The following is a 26,222-nucleotide window of genomic DNA, read 5'->3' as shown; positions in this document are numbered from 1 at the left end:
CTGAGTAAAATCAGGCAGCCTCTGGGTGCATTGAGAGGTCACCTCACCAAGTCCCAGCCCCAGGAAAAAAATTTCTTCATGCCAAATCATTCTGTCGAACACCTGCAGGGCATTGTCAATGTCAAGTTCAGTAAATTCAGAGTGCAGTTCAGTAGCTGCTGTCGTTTTCTCCAGAACCCGACGTCGATCTCGCCAGTGCCGCGGTGTCGCCGTGCGCCCTGCGCTTTCCTCCTTGTCCTCTGCACCGCACGATCCCCTAGCACCTTGCGGACGTCGGCGACGAGCAGCAGGAGGTGCGCCGCCCCGTGACCGACGCCAGCGGCGGCTTTGCGGCCGCCAGAGAGAGGCGCGGCGCAGACGACGCCACCCAGTGCCGCCCAAGCCACCGGAGATCGCCGCGTGGCCACTCACTCCCCAGAACGCGCTGCCACTCTCGTCGTGAACTGCTGGGCGCGGAGCGCGCTCTCTGCCGCCGACGTGCCCGTGCGGCCACCCCACCGTGGACCGGCGCTGTTACGCCAAGACCAATCGGGATTAGCGGGGGAACGACACCAGTAACCCCCACTGATGCTGCCTGGCCACCTAAACCCCCTGCCAATCCACGACATCGCCGTAATTGCTCGCCGGAGATTCTCCGTTCACGGCCACCCCCTCGATCCGCCTATAAATGGAGGCCCCGAGCTTCAACTCGAACCCACACCACCCCTGCACTCCACCTAGAGCACGCCTAGCCACTGGAAGAGCCCCGAGGAGGACTCCTTCCTCAACTCCGGCCGCCGCGACCCGCCACGGGATCCAGCTCGATTCGCTCCCGTGCGTGCGCCTCTGCCTCCCATCTCTTGCCAGTAGCTCCCCTATGCTTCCACTCTTCTGACCCGCGCGTCAATTCGAAGTTTGCAGCTCTCCACCGGAGTTCTCCACCTTCACCCGAACCACCGTCCGCCGGAGAAAGTGTCGCCGTCGACGTGGTGCTCTTCGTCGGTCGAGTCCACCACCCACCGACGCGGAAGGACACGCTGAAGCTCTTGGTACACTCCGATCTCCCTGTCTCACCGTGGTTCGACGCCGGCGACCACCGCAGCCTTCGGGCGCCGGCGAGGTTTAAACCTGACATGTGGGACCCCCCAATCAGCCTCTCTTCTTTTCTCCCCCTCGAACCGTTTTCTGTTGGCGCCTTCGGGCAAATACGCTTTCCCTTTGAGCTGGCGCGTTTCCTTCCGAAGCATTTTCTGTTTTCTCAGTTAAACCCCTGGAACTTTTCTGTTTCATTACAGATGAGTCCCTGAACAGAAACCTTTATAACTTTTCAATAAAAAGTGATTTTTGAGTGATTCTTTTTCTGACAATCTTAAAATTTTGTCTAGTTTTTTATGGGATTTATTTGTTAATTTTTTGGAGAAGTTTTTATGCACGCATTGGTTTTCACGTTAGTGCCCGTTTTCGTTATGCCGTAGGTTCCGGAAGAGGTGACGGAGCCGCGAACTTCGCCGAGCTAGACTCCGACTTCTCTGAACCAGGCAAGCATGTTTGAACCTTTGATATGATAGGTGTTTAGCATGTTTGCGTGACAGTTTGTGCGTGGCACATGAGTGTCAGTGAGTACCTCGTTGCTTGTGAGGCAACTACCCGCATGTTCCAAAGTTGCGATGATCTCTGGTGAGAGATGGCCTAATCATGTGGTGACATGAAGGGCAGCAAGGTGGTACTGTTGTAGCATACCAGCCTTGCGTCATCCGACAAATTCCGACGTTAACGTGGACGGAGTCACGTTATCGTTCTTTTCCCTTCCGTACTGCCACATGTTTCATTTGCCAGGATGCGGTTTAGTAAGTTGGTAACCTCTTTCCGTGTACACACCAAACAGAGGGGCCGGGATGATGGTTCCTTGTCCCAGGATTAAAGCCAGTCATCCGGTCAGGGGGCATGGGTGTTTCCGGTTGGGACCGAGAGGGGGGGCACCCCCTTAGAGCGCGCGTATAGAAATTTGATCCCATGCTACGCGAGGTTGTAGCCTCCCCGTCTCAAGGTTTTTCTAGAACGTTGCTGAGGGTGATCCCTGGCTTCGGAATGTTGAATGGGTGTGTACTGGTTAGATGTGTTTCTTCCAAAACACCGTGAACGGAACTAGTCCCCATGACTACTGAAATCCGTTGGCTGTGGTCAAGTACAAACTCTGCAGAGTCAAATCCTTCCAAGTCATCGTATCCATGATCAAGTAGGGTGATCAGTATATCCATATCTATCCTCGTGGAAATTTATTCCCCGGTGAACAAGCTCAAGTGGTAAACCCAGTTTAATTGTTATTCCTGCGGATGGACTAACCTTATGTTTGTCTCGTACTTGCAATAATTTATGTTCTCGAGCTACTGAATTATTGAGCTACAATATAAGCCCTTTATGTGATGTCGCCCAGACGTCCGACTGTGGCATGTTTGTCTTTTATTTCTCTGTATAAGCCCTTTATGCGGTGTCGCCCTGACGCCCGACTGTGGCATTACTATACTTGCAGTTTCCTCTCGAGGAGTCATTCAGACCCTCGTGTGGCACCAGCATTACGATTCTTGCAGTTTCCTCTCGAGGAGTCATTCAGACCCTCGTGTGGCACCAGCATTACGATTCTTGCAGTTTCCTCTCGAGGAGTCATTCAGACCCTCGTTTGGCACCAGCATTACGATTCTTGCAGTTTCCTCTCGAGGAGTCATTCAGACCCTCGTTTGGCACCCAGTATTTATTATCTCTATGTCTGAACGTACTGGTTAATCTATTCATATGCTTCATGTTTACATTTGTTATATCTTATGTCCGAACTGTCTTGCGAGTACTTTCATAGTACTCACCTGGCTTGTTGATTTGGCCAGATGTTGACGAAGGCGATCTCTTGGATGAAGAGTTTGATAGCGCGTCCGACGCCTAGAGGAGTCCCAGTCAGTCCTGTGCGATCCTGGATATTGGTCACTTGTATTATATACGCTTCCGCCACCCGCAATAAGTCTCCTCGAGCCTCACTCCGACGCTCGAAGAGCTGTAGCTTCCAGGAGTTATATCACCCACTTCGCGGTGATATTTCCACCACCGTTGTTATCGTGAGTTAGTAGTTATGCCACCCCATCCGCCGTTATGTTTTATCGGCGAGTTTGTAATAAATTGTTGAGCAGTCTCCGCTCAACCTTGTATTATATTCAGTACTCCTGGTATTTTCGCCTGTGACCAAGATATTGTCTACCAGTGAGAAGGAATTCTTCTTTACTGGTCCGTAAAAGGGATTGGTCTCTCAATAAATATTTTGTTGAAAAACCGGTCGTGACAAGCTTGGTACCAGAGCCAGGCTGACTGTAGGAAGCCACTAGGTGCGATCGCTAATCGGTTATTAGCGTCTTTTGTGCTTTTTCAGCATTTCGCAATTGTAGCCATTTTCTGTTGGTCATCATAAATTTATGACATGACTACTCAGAATTTTTGCCTACTTTTGTAGATGGCTGGCAGCAGCTGTGAGACTCGAGTGTTCACGAACGTGCCCGAGGGGTTTGTCAAACTCCTCGTCTCCATCACCAAGCTCGCGATCGGGCCAGCGACCCGCCCGGAGTTCACACTTTATCAGCACAAGCTCAGCGACGACGTGTCTATGCACCAAGCCGTGGTGCAATTAAAGGGAGGACGTTCTGCATCTCGCCACTTCCGTTTTGTGGGAAGGGCCATGCCTACGGAGAGGCATGCCATGCAGATGGCCGCCCGTGAGGCGATAGCTCGCCTTCGGGACATTCTTCCTGTGATGAAGACTCGTCGCTACCGCTACCTCCCATGCCATGTGCCATACACCAGTCACTATGCATTCGCCTGCCATCGGGGAGAACAAGATGAAGCCATCGAGATGGTTGTGGAGTATCTCAAGGCTCTGGAGGAGTATTTCGACAACCTCGTGGATGATCTTGTGGCTGCCCGCATGGACTTAGTCCGGGGCGGTCCTGCCAGCAGGAAGGAGCTTCTCCACACGGCACCGCCTCTGACTTTCGTCTCGTCTTCAGCCTCTTATGCGCTGGACATTTTGGCCACTGCTCGCCGTCTGCCTACGATTGAGGAGTTCAACCGAGTCATCGCCCCTATTCCAGTCAGAGCTAGACCGCCTGCCGCACCCGCTCTACCGCCCGTCGCTCCCGCACCGTCACCGCAGCGCAGTGTTACGCGCCAGGAGCCAACTAGAGAGGAGGTGGAGGTTGATTCTCCTGGACCGCTGAGTCTTGCCCTCGGCAAGGAAAGGACATCGTCACCATCTCCGACTGAGAGCGCCGAGTAGCCGCGCGTTATGTCTGCTTGTATGATGTGTTTGCTCTGTACGCTAGTTTGTATTAGTGTGTCTGCTGCTTTCCGGAGGAGTACGCTAGTCTAAATAACGTGTCAAGATTGTGTACGCACATCCTGAGTGTTGTATCTTGTGTTTGCTTTTTCGCGTGTAAGATTTGTGTTAAGCAGTCTTTCCTCCGTGCAAAATCGTTTATGTTTCTTGAAAATCTTGAGGTCTTTTAAATTTTGCCTTTGCAAGATTTTCCTTGTGCCACACAGTTCTTCTCATGAGTTTTGCTAAATAATACCCCAGACTGGAAAAATGTCTCGTCCGTGGACTCGTTCCATGCCCAATCAGCCAGAAGAAGTTTATGGGACACAGACTAGCAACAACTTCACTCAGGGTCAGTCCAGTCAACAGGACAGCGAAGCAGCCCTGTCTCAAGTATGCCGTCTCTTCGAACAAAGCCAGCAACAGCACCAAGAGATGATGAATCACGTCATCAATATGGGAAACCACCGTGAACCCTATCAACCACATTCCAAGTTATCTGAGTTACAGAAGACTCGCCCTTCAACGTTTGCTCACACCGATAGGCCGCTAGAAGCCGATGATTGGCTCCGTGACATTGAAAGGAAACTGATTATTGCTCAGTGTTCAGATCATGAGAAGGTGCTTTATGCACCACACTACCTTACTGGAGCAGCTGCAGCATGGTGGGAAAACATCCTACACATGCATCCCAGTGAACACAACATCACCTGGGAGGAGTTCAAGGAAGGCTTCCGTGGGGCACACATTCCCAGGAGCATCATAAAAATCAAGAAGAGAGAATTTGATGACCTGAAGCAGAGAGGCATGTCAGTGACAGAATACAATGGTCAGTTTACCCAGCTATCTCGTTATGCCTACGACGAGCACATGACAGAAAACAAGAAGATGGAAAAATTCCTGGACGGCCTGGCACCAGCACTAAGATGCCAACTGATCGTACACACCTTTCTGGATTTTAAAACTCTGGTTGACAAGGCCATTACCTTGGAGAATGAGCGCCGTAGTCTGGAAGATATCCGTAAGCGAAAGAGGGACAAGACGACTCTTGCTCGCAACAACCGAAGCAAGACTGAGGTTCCAAGGACAGAAGCAAGGAGATCCACGACTACTGATCCAAGGCCCGTCAGACAGTTTCATGCCAGGGACAAAGAGTTCACGTACCGTCCAGGGGTCACATGCTATGCTTGTGGTGAAGAAGGGCACTATGCTAAACAATGCCCAAAGCCGAGGAACGCGGCCCCCAAGACAAACAATGGTGGAAACAATCCAGCCCCCAAGCGCAACAATTTCAATCCCAACAACAACCACAAGAAAGGTCACCTGAACCATGTGACCAGGGAAGAAGCGCAGAATGCCCCAGACATCATGCTCGGTACGTTCCCTGTCAACACAGTACCTGCCACGGTTTTGTTTGATTCTGGAGCTTCCCATTCGTTCGTTTTGAAGAGTTTTGTTTTGCAACATGGTTTTCCGATACTCCCCTTGGAAAAATCTATGATCATCAAGTCCCCCAGAAATAAGCAAATCGCTCAGAGTTACTGCCAAGGAGTGGTCATTGAGTTCGAAGGACTACAGTTCCAAGCAAATCTCATCGTGTTGGAGAATAAAGGACTGGATGTCATTTTAGGGATGGACTGGTTGACCACCAACAAAGGATTCATCGACTGTTTCAATCGGACTGTGATCCTCACTCACCATCATGGCAAAACAATAAAGGTCACAGCTCAAGAAAGGCCACGGTCACGGCAACCAAAACTGAGCAAAGTGGACATTTCAGAACTGAGAAAAGTTCCAGTGGTATGCGAGTTTCCTGACGTATTTCCTGAAGAACTACCAGGCATGCCACCAGACCGAGAGATAGAGTTCAGCATCGAACTAGCACCTGGCACCACTCCCATCTATAAGAAACCTTATAGGATGGCACCCTCAGAATTGGTAGAGTTGAAGAAGCAGATAAAGGAGTTATTGGACAAAGGATTTATTCAAGCCAGCTCCTCGCCATGGGGTTCGCCGGTGTTGTTCGCAAAGAAGAAGGATGGGACACTGAGACTGTGTATAGACTATCGAGCTCTCAATATGGTCACCATCAAAAACAAATATCCGATGCCACGGATAAATGATTTGTTTGACCAGCTCGCACAAGCCAAGGTGTTCTCAAAAATTGATTTGAGATCGGGATATCACCAATTGAAAGTACGGACAGAAGATATCCCCAAGACAGCATTCACTTCCAGATATGGATTATATGAATTCACAGTGATGCCTTTTGGTCTAACAAACGCCCCCGCATATTTCGTCCACCTCATGAACAAGGTGTTCATGAAATTCATGGACAAATTTGTTGTGGTATTCATCGACGATATACTGGTATACTCAAGGACACCGGAAGAGCATGCTGAGCATCTCAGAATTGTTTTGGGAGAATTAAGGAAACATCAGTTGTACGCCAAATTTAGCAAGTGTGAATTTTGGCTAAGGCAAGTTGGTTTCCTAGGCCATATATTGAACCAAGAAGGCGTGGCCGTAGACCCAGAAAAGGTCAAAGCCATACTTGACTGGAAGCCACCCGCCAACGTTACAGATGTGCGGAGTTTCCTGGGAATGGCCGGATATTACAGAAGATTTATTGAAGGATTCTCCACTGTGGCAAAACCAATAACACAGTTGCTCAAGAAGGACAAGAAATTTGAATGGACGGAAGCATGCGAGAAAAGCTTCCAAGAACTCAAAAAGAAGCTGACAACCGCACCGGTCTTAACTGTGCCAGACATACACAAGAGTTTTGAAGTGTATTGTGACGCGTCCCGAAAAGGTCTCGGGTGTGTGCTAATGCAGGATGGCAAAGTTGTCGCGTATGCCTCCAGGCAGCTGCGGAAACATGAGGAAAATTACCCAACACATGACTTGGAGCTAGCAGCAGTCATACATGCACTCAAGGAGTGGAGGCACTTTCTGTTGGGAAATCGCTGTGAAATATATACGGACCATAAGAGCCTTAAATATATTTTCACTCAACCGGAGCTAAACTTACGCCAACGACACTGGTTGGAATTGGTCAAGGACTATGATGTCGGTATTCATTACCATCCAGGGAAAGCAAATGTAGTGGCCGATGCCCTTAGTCGAAACCCCAGCCCGGACAATGACAATCCCCAAAACTTGAGGCCTGAGTTTCAGCAAGAGTTCACTAGGCTCAACATGATGTTAGTCTCTGAGGGCACCACAACAAATCTGGAGATACAACCCACCCTAGTGGAACAGATTAAGAAGGCTCAACAGGGACATCCCATCATCGAAGGTATAAAAAAGAAAATGAACCTTGGTAAGGCTTCAGAGTTCGTCACAGACAGTGAAGGAATATTATGGTACGGAGACAGACTTTGCGTACCCAACATTGAGGAGCTCAAGCAACAAATCTTAACCGAAAGCCACACCGCTCCATACTCGATCCACCCTGGAGGAACCAAAATGTACAAGGAAATTCAGGAAAGATTTTGGTGGCACGGTATGAAAAGAGATATAGCCACATTTATTGCTTGTTGAGATTCATGTCAGCGCATCAAGGCCGAGCATCAAAAGCCAGAAGGGCTACTCCAGCCAAACAGGATACCAGAGTGGAAATGGGATGAAATAGGAATGGACTTCATTGTCGGATTACCTCGATCACAACGCGGAAATGACGCCATATGGGTCATCACAGACCGACTAACCAAGGTTGCTCACTTCATTCCCGTGAAAACTACCTACTCCACACAAAGACTGGCCAAACTTTATCTCTCCCGTATAGTTTGTTTGCATGGAGTCCCAAAGACTATAATATCCGACCGAGGCACACAATTTGTCTCCAAATTTTGGGATCACCTACAACAAGCTCTGGGCACGCAACTATCTTTCAGTACAGCGTACCACCCTCAGACTGATGGACAAACGGAACGTGTAAACCAAATCCTAGAGGATATGCTGAGAGCCTGTGTGCTCACCTATGGGTCCAGTTGGGAAGAAAGTTTGCCGTATGCCGAGTTTGCTTACAACAACAGTTACCAAGCCAGCTTGCAAATGGCACCCTTTGAAGCATTGTACGGACGGAGGTGTCGTACCCCACTGAATTGGTCAGAAACAGGTGACAGCCGTATCTTCGGCCCAGACATGCTTAAAGAGGCCGAGGAGAAAGTTAAGCAGATCAGGGACAGACTGAAGACAGCGCAGAGCCGACAAAAGAGCTACTACGATCAAAAACATCGTGAGGTCAGCTTTGAACCCGGTGATTCCGTATACCTACGAGTGTCTCCTATGAGGGGCCTGCAACGGTTCAAAATTAAGGGGAAGCTAGCCCCGAGATTTATTGGACCATTCTGTATAATTGCACGAAGAGGCACGGTAGCCTACCAGCTAGACCTACCCAAGGAACTGTCAGACGTCCATGACGTATTCCATGTCTCGCAATTGAGAAGATGTGTGAGTAACCCGGAGAAGCATGTATCTCACGAGAGCATTGATGTGCAACCAGATCTCACCTACAGAGAGCGGCCAGTAAAGATATTGGAAGTGTCTGAACGGAGGACCCGTCAGAAAACGACAAGGTTTTTCAGAGTTCAGTGGAGCAACCACACTGAGGATGAAGCTACGTGGGAAAGGGAAGACTTTCTCCAGGCAGAATATCCATATCTATTCGAGGATCAACTGAAATCTCGAGGACGAGATTTTTCCTAAGGGGGTAGGTGTTGTGACACCCAAAATTTTATTTGGATTTTTCAAAAAAAAATTATTTGACTTAAGGGAGGTGATTTAAATTTTTCTTCAAAAGAACCCTCCCTTTCAAAATATTTTTCTTATGGCAAGAGTTTTATTTGGATTCACCCAAGACTTGTTTTTGGTCTTGGAGGTTCTTGCTTTTTATTTGGACTCAAACCAAAATGCTTTTCACTTGAGAAAAATGTCTTTTGAAGATTTCTTTGAAAATACTCCATAGCTTTTGGAATAATCCTTTACCACTTTCAACAATTCTCTCTTGCCATGGCCTTAGTACAAATCCACTCTCCTAAGCCTTCCCTCATCTTTGGATCATGATTTGCATCAAATCCAGCAAGTTGAACCCCCCATATGTTTATTTTTCCTTTTAAATCTTATCAAAACAATTTCTGTCTTCTATTCTAGCCCTTGGTGATTTACAAAGGAACTACCATTTCTGTTTTGATTTTTGCCCCCAAACCAATTTCCCTTCCTAGTCCTTTGAACCCTCAACCAAGATCCATGAAGATCCACTGGTCTTCAGTTCAAAATTTTCAAACTACACTTGCTGCAAGTTTAGACCAAATTTGTCAAATTTGATGAAATTCATTCAAATCCTTCTCCAAAAATTCTGAGTAAAATCAGGCAGCCTCTGGGTGCATTGAGAGGTCACCTCACCAAGTCCCAGCCCCAGGAAAAAATTTTCTTCATGCCAAATCATTCTGTCGAACACCTGCAGGGCATTGTCAATGTCAAGTTCAGTAAATTCAGAGTGCAGTTCAGTAGCTGCTGTCGTTTTCTTCAGAACCCGACGTCGATCTCGCCAGTGCCGCGGTGTCGCCGTGCGCCCTGCGCTTTCCTCCTTGTCCTCTGCACCGCATGATCCCCTGGCACCTTGCGGACATCGGCGACGAGCAGCAGGAGGTGCGCCGCCCCGTGACCGACGCCAGCGGCGGCTTTGCGGCCGCCAGAGAGAGGCGCGGCGCAGACGACGCCACCCAGCGCCGCCCAAGCCACCGGAGATCGCCGCGTGGACACTCACTCCCCAGAACGCGCTGCCACTCTCGTCGTGAACCGCTGGGCGCGGAGCGCGCTCTCTGCCGCTGACGTGCCCGTGCGGCCACCCCACCGTGGACCGGCGCCGTTACGCCAAGACCAACCGGGATTAGCGGGGGAACGACACCAGTAACCCCCACTGATGCTGCCTGGCCACCTAAACCCCCTGCCAATCCACGACATCGCCGTAATTGCTCGCCGGAGATTCTCCGTTCACGGCCACCCCCTCGATCCGCCTATAAATAGAGGCCCCGAGCTTCAACTCGAACCCACACCACCCCTGCACTCCACCTAGAGCACGCCTAGCCACTGGAAGAGCCCCGAGGAGGACTCCTTCCTCAACTCCGGCCGCCGCGACCCGCCACGGGATCCAACTCGATTCGCTCCCGTGCGTGCGCCTCTGCCTCCCATCTCTTGCCAGTAGCTCCCCTATGCTTCCACTCTTCTGACCCGCGCGTCAATTCGAAGTTTGCAGGTCTCCACCGGAGTTCTCTACCTTCACCCGAACCCGAACCGGTGCTCTCCGTCGGTCGAGTCCACCACCCACCGACGCGGAAGAACACGCTGAAGCTCTTGGTACACTCTGATCTCCCTGTCTCGCCGTGGTTCGACGCCGGCGACCACCGCAGCCTTCGGGCGCCGGCGAGGTTTAAACCTGACATGTGGGACCCCCCAGTCAGCCTCTCTTCTTTTCTCCCCCTCGAACCATTTTCTGCTGGTGCCTTGGGGCAAATACGCTTTCCCTTTGAGCTGGCGCAGTTCCTTCTGAAGCGTTTTCTGTTTTCTTAGTTAAACCCCTGGAACTTTTCTGTTTCATTACAGATGAGTCCCTGGACAGAAACCTTTATAACTTTTTAATAAAAAGTGATTTTTGAGTGATTCTTTTTCTGACAATCTTAAAATTTTGTCTAGGTTTTTATGGGATTTATTTGGAAAAAATTTGGAGAAGTTTTTATGCACGCGTTGGTTTTCACGTTAGTGCCCGTTTTCGTTATGCCGTAGGTTCCGGAAGAGGTGACGGAGCCGCGAACTTCGCCGAGCTAGACTCCGACTTCTCCGAACCAGGCAAGCATGTTTGAACCTTTGATATGATAGGTGTTTTGCATGTTTGCGTGACAATTTGTGCGTGGCACATGAGTGTCAGTGAGTACCTCGTTGCTTGTGAGGCAACTACCCGCATGTTCCAAAGTTGCGATGATCTCTGGTGAGAGATGGCCTAATCATGTGGTGACATGAAGGGCAGCAAGGTGGTACTGTTGTAGCATACCAGCCTTGCGTCATCCGACAAATTCCGACGTTAACGTGGATGGAGTCACGTTATCGTTCTTTTCCCTTCCGTACTGCCACATGTTTCATTTGCCAGGATGCGGTTTAGTAAGTTGGTAACCTCTTTCCGTGTACACACCAAACAGAGGGGCCGGGATGATGGTTCCTTGGCCCAGGATTAAAGCCAGTCATCCGGTCAGGGGGCATGGGTGTTTCCGGTTGGGACCGAGAGGGGGGGCACCCCCTTAGAGCGCGCGTATAGAAATTTGATCCCATGCTACGCGAGGTTGTAGCCTCCCCGTCTCAAGGTTTTTCTTGAACGTTGCTGAGGGTGATCCCTGGCTTTGGAATGTTGAATGGGTGTGTACTGGTTAGACGTGTTTCTTCCAAAACACCGTAAACGGAACTAGTCCCCGTGACTACTGAAATCCGTTGGCTGTGGTCAAGTACAAACTCTGCAGAGTCAAATCCTTCGAAGTCATCGTATCCATGATCAAGTAGGGTGATCAGTATATCCATATCTATCCTCGTGGAAATTTATTCCCCGGTGAACAAGCTCAAGTGGTAAACCCAGTTTAATTGTTATTCCTGCGGATGGACTAACCTTATGTTTGTCTCGTACTTGCAATAATTTATGTTCTCGAGCTACTGAATTATTGAGCTACAATATAAGCCCTTTATGTGATGTCGCCCAGACGTCCGACTGTGGCATGTTTGTCTTCTATTTCTCTGTATAAGCCCTTTATGCGGTGTCGCCCTGACGCCCGACTGCGGCATTACTATACTTGCAGTTTCCTCTCGAGGAGTCATTCAGACCCTCGTGTGGCACCAGCATTATGATTCTTGCAGTTTCCTCTCGAGGAGTCATTCAGACCCTCGTTTGGCACCAGCATTACGATTCTTGCAGTTTCCTCTCGAGGAGTCATTCAGACCCTCGTTTGGCACCCAGTATTTATTATCTCTATGTCTGAACGTACTGGTTAATCTGTTCATATGCTTCATGTTTATATTTGTTATATCTTATGTCCGAACTGTCTTGCGAGTACTTTCATAGTACTCACCTAGCTTGTTGATTTGGCCAGATGTTGACGAAGGCGATCTCTTGGATGAAGAGTTTGATAGCGCGTCCGACGCCTATAGGAGTCCCAGTCAGTCCTGTGTGATCCTGGATATTGGTCACTTGTATTATATACGCTTCCGCCACCCGCAATAAGTCTCCTCGAGCCTCACTCCGACGCTCGAAGAGCTGTAGCTTCGAGGAGTTATATCACCCACTTCGCGGTGATATTTCCACCACCGTTGTTATCGTGAGTTAGTAGTTATGCCACCCCATCCGCCGTTATGTTTTATCGGCGAGTTTGTAATAAATTGTTGAGCAGTCTCCGCTCAACATTGTATTATATTCAGTACTCCTGGTATTTTCTCCTATGACGAAGATAGTGTCTACCAGTGAGAAGGAATTCTTCTTTACTGGTCCGTAAAAGGGATTGGTCTCTCAATAAATATTTTATTGAAAAACCGGTCGTGACACCGGCAGTGCTGCCGGGCAGGCCTCACGGCCCCATCATACTCGCATCCCTGGCCTGTCTATCCCTCTACTCACCCACACCTCCAGTTATTTTTCCGGCGACGGCAGCCGAACCAGTCAACCCTCGTACTCTCCACCGCATGGCCAGCCACTGCCGTGTCTTCCCCGGCTCCGTGTCGTTCCCTTCGTAGGCCTCGCCGTCGTCCACCGCCCTGGTGCTCTCGGCGCGGCGTGGTCAACGATGTCCATCCAACGGCCGTAGTGCTTCTTCAACCTCTGGTCTTCTTGCCCCAGCCGCCCAAAGCAGCGCCGGTCATGCCTCATGCTCCTGCCTCCCGTGGCCGGCTGTGCTGCCGCGGAGGCCGCACCGTCCCCATACTACTCCCACCGCTGGCTAGGCCATCCCTCCACTCACCCACTCCCCCTGTTATTCTGCGGCGACGGCAGCCTCACAACGCAGACGAACCAGTGAACCCTCGTACTCCTCTTCGCGTGGGCATCCACTGCCGCGTCTTCCCCGGCTCCGCGTCGTCCCCTTCCTAGGCCTCGCCGTCGTCCACCACCGTGGAGCTCTCGACGCGGCGTGGTCAATGTGGTCAACGACCGACTTCCATCAGAAGAGTACTGTACGTGGAGAGGCTGACAGCTGGGTCCACGGCAGCCGCAAGGAAGTGCCTCCTTATTACGCGCAAAATAATTATTCCTCCACCTAATAGCAGGGACCCACCGGACGAGCCACCTGTATTTCACGGAAAAAACGTTTCCCCCCTGACTGCTAGGACCCACCGGACGGGCCACCGTATTTCATGAAAAAAATGTTTGCCCCTGACTGCTGGGACCCACCGGACGGACCACCGTATTTCACGAAAAAAACGTTCCCCCCGCTGTCAGATCAGACCCACCGGAAGTGCCTCCTTATTACGCACAGAAAAATGAATACTCCCCCTGCTAGCTGGGACCCACCATGGTGGGAGGCTGACTTGTGGGCCTACTAAGTTGACGGGGACGGAGGGCTTTGTCAACTTAGTCAATATGAACGATTCTAGCTCCAATGACCGTACGATGTCCATCCAACGGCCATAGTGCTTCTTCAACCTCTGGTCTTCTTGCTCCAGCCGCCAAAGCAGCGCTGGTCGTGCCGCATGCTCCTGCCTCCCGTGGCCGGCTATGCTGCCGCGGAGGCCTCACCACCCCCTACTATTCCCACCGCTGGCCAGGCCCTGCGGCGACGGCAGCCTCACACCGCAGCCGAACCAGTGAACCCTCGTACTCCTCTCCGCGCGGGCTTCCACTGCCGCGTCTTCCCCGGCTCTGCGTCGTCCCCTTCCTAGGCCTCGCCGTCGTCCACCGCCGTGGTGCTCTCCGTGCGGCGTGGTCAACGTGGTCAAGGAACGACTTCCATCAGAAAAGTACTGTACGTGGAGAGGCTGACAGCTGGGTCCACGGCCACAGCCCAGTTTTTTTGTGATTTGCCAAGTAAGTCGCTTTGTCAGGCCTGTTGGGCTGCAAATTTTTCAAGACGAGGAGAGCTTTCATTCGGCTGGCCGAGAAAATGGCCCATCAGTAATGAGAAATGGGTTGTATATTTTTAAAACACATCAAACCGGCAATTAGTTTCAAATATCTTTTTTTTCATTTCGAGATTTTAAATTACATTAATTTTTATGCGTGGAGATTTGTTGGATTTTATATTGATATACATTTATTTTTAAAATCAGTTTGAATGTGAGTCGAAATTTTGGGATTAAAAAACAGTTCGGACCGCACCAAAATATGCAAAATTTCGTAAACTTTTAACCGTGGCCACAATATGGGCTGTAATGCTAACAAAAAGAATATGGGCTCCAAAAAAACCTTAATAATTAGCAAATGGGCTGTAAATTATTATAAATAATGGCAGATGGGTTGTATGCTGTTTTCCATAGATTTGAGGCTTTCCTAAAAAAAAGGTTGACGCACAAGCAGTGACTGTTGGATGGCCATCCAACGGCCGTCGTGCTTCTTCAATCTCTGCTCTTCCTGCTCCAGCCGCTCAAACAAGCGCCGGCGGGACTGCCTGCTCCCTCCTCCTTGCGGCCGGCTCTGCTGCCGCGTAGGCCTCACCACCCCACCGTACTCCCATCGCTGGCCTAGCCATCCCTCTACTCACCCACACCTGCTGTTATTCTCCAGCGACGGCAGATGAAGCGGTAAACCCTCGTACAGTCGTACTCCCCTCCGCGTGGGAAACAACTGCCGAGTCTTCCCTGCCTCTATGTCGTTCCCTTCCTAGGCCTCGCCGTCGTCCACCGCCCTGGTGCTCTCGGCGCGGCCTAGTAAACGTGGTCAACGACCGACATGCATCTGAAGTGGACTGTACGTGGAGAGGCCGACAGCTGGGTCCATGGCCGCACGCAAGGAAATGCCTCCTTATTACGCGCAAAGTAATGATTCCTCCACCTGACATCAGGGACCCACCGAAAGGGCCTCTGTATTTCGCGAAAAAAACGTTACCGCCCTGACAGCTCGGACCCACCAGCTATATCTTCGCACGCAAGGAAGTGCCTCCTTATTACGCACAAAAAAATGAATACTCCCCCTGTTAGCTGGGACCCAGTATAGTGGCAGGCTGACTTGTGGGCCTACTAAGTTGACGGGGACGGAGGGCTTTGTCAACTTAGTCAATATGCACGATTCTAGCTCCAGTGACCGTACGATGTCCATCCAACGGCCGTAGTGCTTCTTCAACCTCTGGTCTTCTTGCTCCAGCCGCCCAAACCAGCGCCGGTTGTGCCTCGTGCTCCTGCCTCCCGTGGCCGGCTGCGATGCGGCGGAGGCCTCACCGCCCGCTACTACTCCCACCGCTGGCCAGGCCATCCCTCTACTCACCCACACCCCCTGTTATTCTGCGCGACGGCAACCTCACACCGCAGCGAACCAGTGAACCCTCGTACTCCTCTACGTGTGGGCATCCACTGCCGCGTCATCCCCGGCTCCGCGTCGTCCCCTTCCTAGGCCTCGCCGTCGTCCACCTCCCTGGTGCTCTCGGCGCGGCGTGGTCAACGTGGTCAAGGAATGGCTTCCATCGGACGTGGACTGTACGTGGAGAGGCTGACAGCTGGGTCCACGGCCGCAGCAAGGAAGTGCCTCCTTATTACGTGCAAAATAATTATTCCTCCACCTGACAGCGGGGACCCACCAGACGGGCCACCGTATTTCGCGAAAAAAAAGTTTCCCCCCTGACTACTGGGACCCACCAGCTACACCTTCGCACGCAAGGAAGTGCGTCCGGGCAAAAAACAAAACGATTCGCCCCCCTGACTGCTGGGACCCACCAGCTACATCTTCGCACGCAAGGAAGTGCCTGACAGCCGGGACCCACCTGGTCGAAGCGTACGTAGCGTTGTCATTCTGGTCGCGAACGTGTACGTACATATATACTGGTGGATGTAGAGGCGTGCACGTGTCGTAGTAGAGGCGCGTACGTGTCGTAGTAGATGCGCGCACGTAGCATGTACACGTACGTACAACGGCCAGGGTGCAAGAAAGAAAATACGGCCACATATGTGTACATACGGGCGGGGTCTCAAACGCCTACTCGCGCATACGTACGGCCAGGGCTCGTGTACATGGCTGGGTCGGAACGGAGAAATAGCGTCGTCGTCGTGTTCATGGGGAGGCAACGAAATGCGTCGTGTTCATGGGGAGGCAACGAAATGCGTCGTGTTCATGGGGAGGCAACGAAATGCGTCGTGTTCATGGGGAGGCAATGGAATGCGTCGTGTTCATGGGGAGGCAACGGAATGCGTCGTGTTCATCGGGAGGCAATGGAACGCGTGGGAGACAACCGGCTGGGTCGGAACGGAATGCGTGGTCATGTTCATCGGGAGGGCTTGGACGGAACAGGCGATGGAAACGAGGCCTGGCGTACCGCAGAACGGAGGAAACGGACCTCCTACGGTCGAAACGGGGGTCCTGTTGATCGGGAGGGGTGTGGCGTACCGCAAAATGGAGGAAACGGACCTCCTACGGTCGAAACGGGGGTCTTGTTGATCGGGAGGGGTGTGGCGTACCACAAAACGGACGAAACGGACCTCCTACGGTCGAAACGGGGGTCCTGTTCATCGGGAGGGGTGTGGCGTACCGCAAAACGGGACTCCACGGGATACTGTTCATCTCCACCGTCGACCTCCTCCAGCCTCCATGGGCTCCTGTTCATCCAACCTCCACCGCGCGCTACTCCACCGGCTACTGTTCAACCACCCCTCCACCATCTACCGTTCATCCAGCCCTCCACACCACGGGGTCCTGTTCAACCACCCCTCCACGGGCACCCCTCCACCGTCTACTGTTCATCCAGCCCTCCACACCACGGGGTCCTGTTCAACCACCCCTCCACAGGCACCCCTCCACCGTCTACTGTTCATCCAGCCCTCCACCACACCACGGGGTCCTGTGCATCCAGAGGCAACGCCACCGCTCACTGTTCATCCAAACCCCCCCCCCCCCCGCAACGCTCACTGTTCATCCCAGAGGCAGCATCGATCGCCTTCAGTTAGCAGCAGTAGCGAAGGAATCGCTCGATCGGGTTCAGTTAACAGCCATCGATCGATCGCTCGGGTTCAGTAACGCGTAACCTGCAGTGCAATCGCTCGGGTTCAGTTAGCGCCCAACGCCTCGCTCGGGTTCAGTTAGAGCCAACGCCTCACACACACGCGCGTACGTGTATGAGAGAAACGTGCATCGCTCGGCCCCCGACCTCCCACCGTAAGCGGGAACTCCCCGAAATTTTCCTCGCCCTCGCTTCTACCACAGTTTTTTCTGTCATGGACGGCCCAAAGAATGTCATGCAGCTGCGTCTCCGGCCCGCCCAGGACGAAAAGCCCATTTTCTGTCATGATTTTTTGTCATAGAAGTAGGAGCCCACCACATCTATGATGATACCGGGTTTTGTCACAATTATCGTCATAGAAGTGTCATATGTATGACAGAAAAAAATTTAGTTCGGCCCAAAATGTCACGGATGTGCCTTTTTTGTAGTGATGGCTCCGAAGACATCGACGGTATGGACGACGATGCCGACAAGGACCAAGGCCAAGACCCGCCATTCACTGGACGTTGGACGGCCACCTCCTCGTACGACGTGTACATGGTTGATACACCCAAAGGATCTGACGACGACAAAGAAAAGCCAGACGCGAATAAAACCTCTGAGACGCAGTCCAAGCACCGACGCCCCAAACGCCGTTCTAAGCCTCGTCGCTCAAAAGACGGCAACACCGGCACCGGAGAAAATAGTACTCCACGCGACGCCTAAAACAATGAAGACCCTGTCGGAGCTGCATCCGAACAGGAGGAACACGGGAACGGGCAAGATAACTCTGATGAACAGGCCATAGAAGATGACTCGGAGGACGACAGTTACCGTCCACCCTCCGAGGAGGAGACAAGCCTCGGCAACGAAGACTTCATCGTGCCTGAGGATCCTCTGGAGCAGGAGCGCTTTAAGCTTCAACTCATAGCCACTTCAAGGAGCCTGAAAAAGAAACAGCAGCAGCTTCAAGCTGAACAAGATCTGCTCGTCGACAGATGGACTGATGTCCTGATAGCCGAAGAATACGGCCTCAAGCGCCTAGCCAAGAGCTACTCAAAATGCAGACTCCTACCTCAATTCAATGAGGAGGCACCAGAGCACATATCTCCCTCGCGTAATGTAGAACAACCACTACGTGGTCGAGACAGGGCGGCCGACCGGCCACCCCGCGGTCGGGATAAAGCGGCAACTCAGGCCGAACAGCAGCCTGCCCCACCGCCCCGTAAAAATAGAGACGAAAGAGTTCGGGGTCACACGTACCACCTCCGACAGACACTGGACAGCAGAGCAGGACATACAAGATCGATCTACGGATCGTGAGGACGCGCCTCGAGGCACGACGACGGCTACCTATTCGGACGTGACAAACCTAACCACGCCCGGGCCGACAACCACAGACGGACTTCGTCGGAGATACGCCATGACGTGGCCCGCTATAGAGGCGCCGCACACTCTCTCTGCTTCACAGACAAGGTGCTGGATCATGAATTCTCCGAGGGGTTCAAGCCTGTCAATATTGAATCATACGACGGAACAACCGACCCCGCAGTGTGGATCGAAGATTTTATTCTTCACATCCACATGGCCCGAGGAGATGACCTCCACGCCATCAAATACCTCCCATTAAAGCTCAAAGGACCAGCTCGACACTGGCTAAATAGTCTGCCTAAGAACTCCATCGGCAGCTGGGAGGACTTGGAAGAATCCTTCCTAGACAACTTCCAAGGTAGATATATCCGGCCACCCGATGCCGATGACTTAAGCCACATAGTTCAACAGCCCAGAGAATCAGCCAGAAAATTCTGGACTAGGTTCCTAACCAAAAAGAACCAGATCGTCGACTGTCCGGATGCCGAAGCCCTAGCGGCCTTTAAGCATAGGATCCGGGATGAATGGCTCGCCCGCCACCTCGGCCAGGAAAAGCCGAGGTCCATGGCAGCCCTCACGGCACTTATGACCCGCTTCTGCGCGGGAGAGGATAGTTGGCTGGCTCGCACTACAAACACAACCAACGAAACAGGCCCCTCCGAGGCCAAAACAGCACCGGCAAGCTCCGGTGCAACAGACACAAACGCCAAAGCAATGGCGATAACACCGATGACACTACAGTTCACGCCGGATTCAGTGGCTCCAAGTCCGGCCAGCGAAAGAAGCCCTATAAAAGGAGCAGCGGAGGACCATCCGGCTCTGACCGCATACTCGATCATCCTTGCCAGATACATGGCACCCCAGACAAACCAGCCAACCATACTAACAAAGATTGCCGGGTCTTTAAACAAGCCAGCAAGGCAAACAACAGAAACAAGGAAGGGGAATCACAGAGTGAGGACGATGACGAGGAGCCCCGGCAGCCGAACACTGGGGGCAAAAGAAATTTCCCCCTCAAGTCAAAACGGTGAACATAATATACGCTACACACATCCCCAAAAGGGAGCACAAGCGCGCACTTAGGGATGTCTATGCGTTAGAGCCAGTCGCCCCGAAATTCAATCCGTGGTCGTCATTCCCGATCACCTTCGACCGCCGAGATCATCCAAACAGCATCCGCCATGGCGGTTCAAGCGCACTGGTCCTTGACCCAATCATCGACGGATTTCACCTGACACGAGTCCTAATGGATGGTGGTAGCAGCCTCAACCTGCTCTATCAGGATACAATACGTAAAATGAGCATCGACCCCTCACGAGTCAAGCCCACGAAGACTACCTTTAAAGGAGTCATACCAGGCGTAGAGGCCCATTGTATGGGCTCAATAACGCTGGAGGTGGTATTCGGTTCCCCGGATAACTTCCGAAGCGAAGAGCTAATCTTCGATATCGTTCCATTTCGCAGCGGCTATCACGCCCTGCTCGGACGAACCGCATTCGCTAGATTCAACGCGGTGCCACATTACGCTTATCTCAAGCTCAAGATGCCCAGTCCACGTGGTGTCATTATAGTAAATGGAAACACGGAACGCTCCCTCCGTACAGAGGAGCACACCGCCGCCCTAGCAGTAGAAGTACATCGCGGCCTTCTCAAGCAGCATTATAATTCGACTGCCGAGCCCCTGGACATCATTAAGAAGGTCCGAAACACACTGCAACAGGACAGCTCGGCTCGTCATGATCCAAATTAGCAATTTGGCCTCCGTCCCAGCCCCGATGAGGCAATGGCATTAATACCGCACATACATAAACTACGCACTCAAAACCCCATGGGTATTGACGGAGGCATAAATCGTTCGCGATCCACAATACGGCTTGACCGACCCTGGGAGTTGCACGCTTTTACTTTTCCTTTTTTACGGGTCTTCTTCTCTTTTCGAGGTCTATACGGAAAACCCGCTTGCAGAACACACCAAGGAGGCAAGGAGCTCTGGCTTACAAGGGAATCCCCAGGTGTTATCTACTAAACTATTGTCATACTTGCTTTTCATACCCGCATGTAGCTCGCCCTTTGTTGCGGCGTGTTAAATAGCCTTACTTGCTTACCGCATTACTTGTACAAAGTACGCCTAGACGTACTAATTACATCACAATGGTGAATAAATGATGGCGTCAGCTCATTACTTAATTTTCCTATTTCCTCACCTTTGTATTTCTTACTCTTTGCACACGTACACCATGGTATGTATTACCACGCCAGGGGCTCCATTATGCCCCGCATTACGGCGATAAAGTCCGAACACTTTTACAGTATAGTTCGGCACTCCGAACTTATAGAATTATATGCGTTGGCTCCGAATCATGTCTTTGGTCAATAGTTGGGTTGCCCGGCTCCTGTGCTTACTACCTTACGTTCCTCTATATCGGCTAGGGTAGTAAAGGGAGAACTACTGCGATTGTGTCCAGGTTTTTCCGGACGAGCACCTCAGTAGAGAAAGCCGAAAACTGACTGTCATGATGCAGCGAGAGCTAGGCAGCTGTTCGAGAGGTTCCAAATCGTTAGAGATTTTTTCCTCTTCTTGCGAAGAATCGGTTCTTCCGATTAGGCGTCTATAGCGCCCCCAGTTCGGTCTTCCGAATACTAGGGGCTTCGCTGACTTTCTCAATTGTCAAACTCCTATGGCTAAGTGAGGGCGGCAAAGGCCGCGTAGTCTGATTGCCTTGTTCGTTGCGCTAAACACCTCCTTTAAGGACCAGAATGTGGAGTATAGAGTGTTTAGATTTATCCCGAACACCCCCGTACTATCTACGTGCGGGCAGAAGCCGACGACTGGTCAACCCTCAGATTTCATAAACGGCCGCACAGGAGGTAAAAGTTTAAATACAAGCAATATATTATATAACATCATTGTTCCAAATTACAGGATAGGATAATACGAATGTTCTCATGGGAATATAACATCCTTTGAACATTGCTCCACCACAAGGCGGGACCCCTCCAGGACACCGTCAAAATAAAGCTCAAGTCGACGATGCTCCTTGCCCTCCGGCGGCCCCTCGGTCATCAGCTTCTTGGCATCCAGCTTTGCCCAATGCGTCTTGACGCGGGCAAATGCCATTCGCGCACCTTCAATGCAGACCAACCACTTTACGGCTTCGAGCCGCGGACAGGCACTTACAAGCCGCTTAACGAGACCGAAGTAGCTGCTCGGTACAGGCTCAGCAGGCCACAGCCGGACTATCAAGTCTTTCATGGCTAGCTCTGCCGACCTGTGCAGCTCGGCCAATTGCTTCAGCTAGTCGCTAAAGCACACCGAATGTTGGGGTCCAAGATATTGAGACCAGAACAACTTCTCCGTAGACATCCCTTCTTCGGCTCTATAATGCTTGGCAGCATCGGATATGCTGCGTGGCAGATCCATAAACGCCCCTGGAAAACCCAACTCCGGATAAGTACAGGGAATGTTTACTTTACACACTCGCTTTGCACGGTGAAATTCTTACCCGCCGCAATCTCCTTGGCCGCCTGCCTTTCCTGGAGGGCGTTCTGGGCTTCGGCTCGAGAATCCTATGCGCTCCGGCGGGCCTTCGCCAGTTCGGACTCTTGCGCCTTATAATCGCGCTCCAGGGAGTCAAACCTCTTAACCGCGTCCTGGAGCTCTTGCTGTGCCTCGCTCACCCGGGCCTCGTGCTTCTTGCACGCGACGCGTTCCTTGGCCGCTTTGTCCTCAGCCTCGGCTAACACCTTCTTGAGGGATGCCACCTCGGTCGTGGCCCCTAATAAAGTTTATGGCACTTTAGTCCAGACGGACTATTAAACTTTCTTTTCTTAAAGTATACCTATAGGTTACTGCTTACCTTGGCTATCCTCCAGCTGCTTCTTCACGAGGCCAAGCTTGTCCTTGGCCCGCTCTAGTTTCTGCTTCAGTCCGGAGACCTCCGCAACATGAGCGGTGGCCGCGTGCAGCGATACCTGCTTATTCACATGAACAACTCATGTTAGACCCCTGTGGTATTTATTTTTGATCCTCTGTTCGGCTTTTTCTTTCCGAACACCTAACAGAGCATCAGGGGCTACTGTCTATACTGTGATATTCTTCCCACAATCACATTACTTACCTCAAAGCCCGTTAGAAGGCTAGTGCAGGCTTCGGTCAGTCCGCTTTTGACGAACTGAACCTTCTCTATTACTGTGTCCATAAGGACACGATGCTCATCCACGATAGAGGCGCCTCGTAGCGCCTCCAGCAGATTATCCGGTGCCTCTGGTTGGACAGAGGTCACTGGTGGAACAGGCACATTCCCTCCTTGGGGGGAATGCCGTTCACTAGACTCCGGAGCCGCATAGGTCTCCGGAAACTCCCCCTGACCGGGGAAGGTCTTTTGCGACAACACCTCATCGTCTCCCTTGGGAGAGACGGAATGAGCAGGCGGCGGAGACATGCTAGCCATCTTCTCCGAGTCTAGTGATTCCTCCGTCGAAGATCGCGGGGAACCATCGCGCGCCGGACTGCAATGACAAGATTTAAGATGTATTAGTATTACAAACCGAGAAGGCCAGATGTTTCTGATTCTGGTACTCACGAGGCGGCCCGAGGCTTGGTCCGGCGAGGTCGCTCCGGACTGCTATCAACATCCCACACTGAGTTATCCGTGTGGGAGCCCTTAACCCTCTTAGGCGCTTTCGCCTCCGGATCTGGCGGGCGCCCTCTTCTTCCTCCCCACCTCAGGTGGGGAATCATTTTATTCTTCCTCTTCGTCGTCGTCGTCATCAGCGGACGAAGAGGAAGTCTCGTCCTCAGATGTCATGCCCGGAGCGCCTTTTCGGCAAGGGCCCTTCTTGGCCCCTTTGGCCGCTTTCTTGGCCGTCTTCTCTGGCACTTCATACGGCGCCGGAAACAACATCTTTGTCAAAAGTGGGAATTCTTCCTCCTCAGGAAGCGGAGCTGGACAGTTAATCTGCCCCACCACCTCGATCCAGGCCTGGCAAAGTAGGTGGAAGAGCTCAGGATCCATCCTCAAAATATGCCGGTGAAGGGTATACCTTGAAAACATTAAAGGACTTACCGGATTGGCATGGCCCTTTGAGCTAAGCCCGCGATTTTCAGTCGTGGGCGGGGGCGTCTCGCCAGCCTTGAAGAGCGCTTTCCAGATACCTTCGTGCGTTGCACCAAAGAGCCCTAGCAGCGTCTGGTGCTTGGTGGGGTCGTACTCCCACAAATAGCAAGTCCGGCGTTGGCACGGAAGGATCCGACGAATGAGCATAACCTGGATCACATTCACAAGCTTGATCTTCTTGGTTATCATGTTCTGGACGCATGTCTGGAGCCCAGTTATCTCGTCCGAGGATCCCAGGTCAGGCCCTTCTCTTGCCAGGAAGTGAGCCGCATCGGAACTCCGGATCGGAATTCAGGGGCTGCTACCCAATCGGCGTCACGCGGCTCGCTGATGTAAAACCACCCCGACTGCCATCCCTTCACCGTCTCCGCGAAGGAGCCTTCAGGCCAGGTGACATTGGGCATTTTGCCCACCATGGCGCCTCCGCACTCTGCTTGTTGACCGCTCACCACCTTCGGTTTCACGTTGAAGGTCTTCAGCCATAGGCCGAAGTGAGGCGGGATGCGGAGAAAGGCCTCGCACACAATGATAAATGCTGAGATATTGAGGATAAAGTTGGGGGCCATATCGTGGAAGTCCAGCCCATAGTAAAACATCAATCCGCGAACAAATGGATGAAGAGGGATCCCAGCCCACGGACGAAGTGTGTGAGAAACACAACCCTCTCATGGGGCTCGGGGGTAGGGACGATTTGCCCTTTTGTCAGGAGTCGGTGAGCAATCTCCTTGGCTAAATAGCCGGCATCTCGGAGCTCCGTGATGTCCTTCTTCTTGATGGAGGAGGCCATCCACTTGCCTCCAGCTCCGGATCCGGACATGATTGGAGTGCCTTCTCGAACAAGGAAAAGCTAAAGCTTGGGCGCTAGAGCTCAAGGACGGAAGGACTAAAGAGGAGGAAGGGTGTGGGTAAAGGGAGAGTGTCCTTATCCCCTTATAAAGGCCGCGAATATCAAGCGCCTCCCCACTCGTCCTAAAAACTCGCCTATTCCCAAGGGTTGTATAAACGGTTGGGTTACCCATGCCCGCATTGATGGGAATCCCACGATAAGGGGACACGATGTCTGCTTTGACAAGACGTGCCAATGACAACCGCTTCTCAAAGCATGGAGCGGCAGACGAGAAACGGTTCGAAATTATGACCGGACAGACGTGATGCTAGGTAATTACAAAAGCTGTCAGTGGATAGAACTCGTGTGAAAATATATATATTCTCTCTGTGGTTGTGTATACGGCAGGTCTGGATACAATCATTATATCTGAAGACTGTCTTGGAGTTCGGAAAGGGGAACCCGCGTTGCAATGCCGAAGACAATCTGCGCGCCGGACTCCTCGTCATTGAAGCCAGGTTCAGGGGCTACTGAGGGAGTCCTGGACTAAGGGGTCCTCGGGCGTCCACCCTGTTATCTATGGGCCGGACTGATGGGCTGTGAAGACATGAAGGCCGAAGACTGTACCCGTGTCCGGATTGGACTCTACTTGGCGTGGAAGGCAAGCTTCGCGACCGATTATGAAGATTCCTTCTTATGTAACCGACTCTATGTAAACCCTAGATCCCCTCGGTGTCTATATAAACCGGAGGGGATAGTCCGGAAAGGACCGATACACATTACCATAGTCATACAGGCTAGACTTCTAGGGTTTAGCCATTACGATCTCGTGGTAGATCAACTCTTGTAATACTCATATTCATCAAGATCAATCAAGCAGGAAGTAGGGTATTACCTCCATAGAGAGGGCCCGAACCTGGGTAAACATCGTGTCCCACGTCTCCTGTTACCATCGATCCTAGGCGCACAGTTCGGGACCCCCTACCCGAGATCCGCCGATTTTGACACCGACAGCGGCGTCGACCATCAAGCGGCGGCGGCAGGAATGCGCCTACGCTGCAGCGCCTCCTCTGTCTTCGGGATGGGCTAATAGGGTAAAGTGGGGTCCCAGTGGGCTAAAGGGGCTAGCCCACTTAATTTCTTTCTGGTCCAACGGGCTCCCAATAAGGCGTTTTAAGTGGGATGGGAATTCTAGTCCCACTTATTCCCACCTCCACCTGCAAGGTGACACAGAACTAGCTCCAGTTCATCAATGTAATGTAGGCATGTATTCCGAATATAGTCATACGTGCTTATGGAAAAGAACTTGCATGACATCTTTTGTCCTACCCTCCCGTGGCAGCGGGGTCCTATTGAAAACAAAGGGATATTAAGGCCTCCTTTTAATAGAGTACCGGACCAAAGCATTAAAACTTAATGAATACATG

Source organism: Triticum aestivum, chromosome 3D (assembly GCF_018294505.1).
Source record: "Triticum aestivum cultivar Chinese Spring chromosome 3D, IWGSC CS RefSeq v2.1, whole genome shotgun sequence".
NCBI classification, from domain to species: Eukaryota; Viridiplantae; Streptophyta; class Magnoliopsida; order Poales; family Poaceae; genus Triticum; species Triticum aestivum.
Note: the sequence above shows the minus strand (reverse complement) of the source record.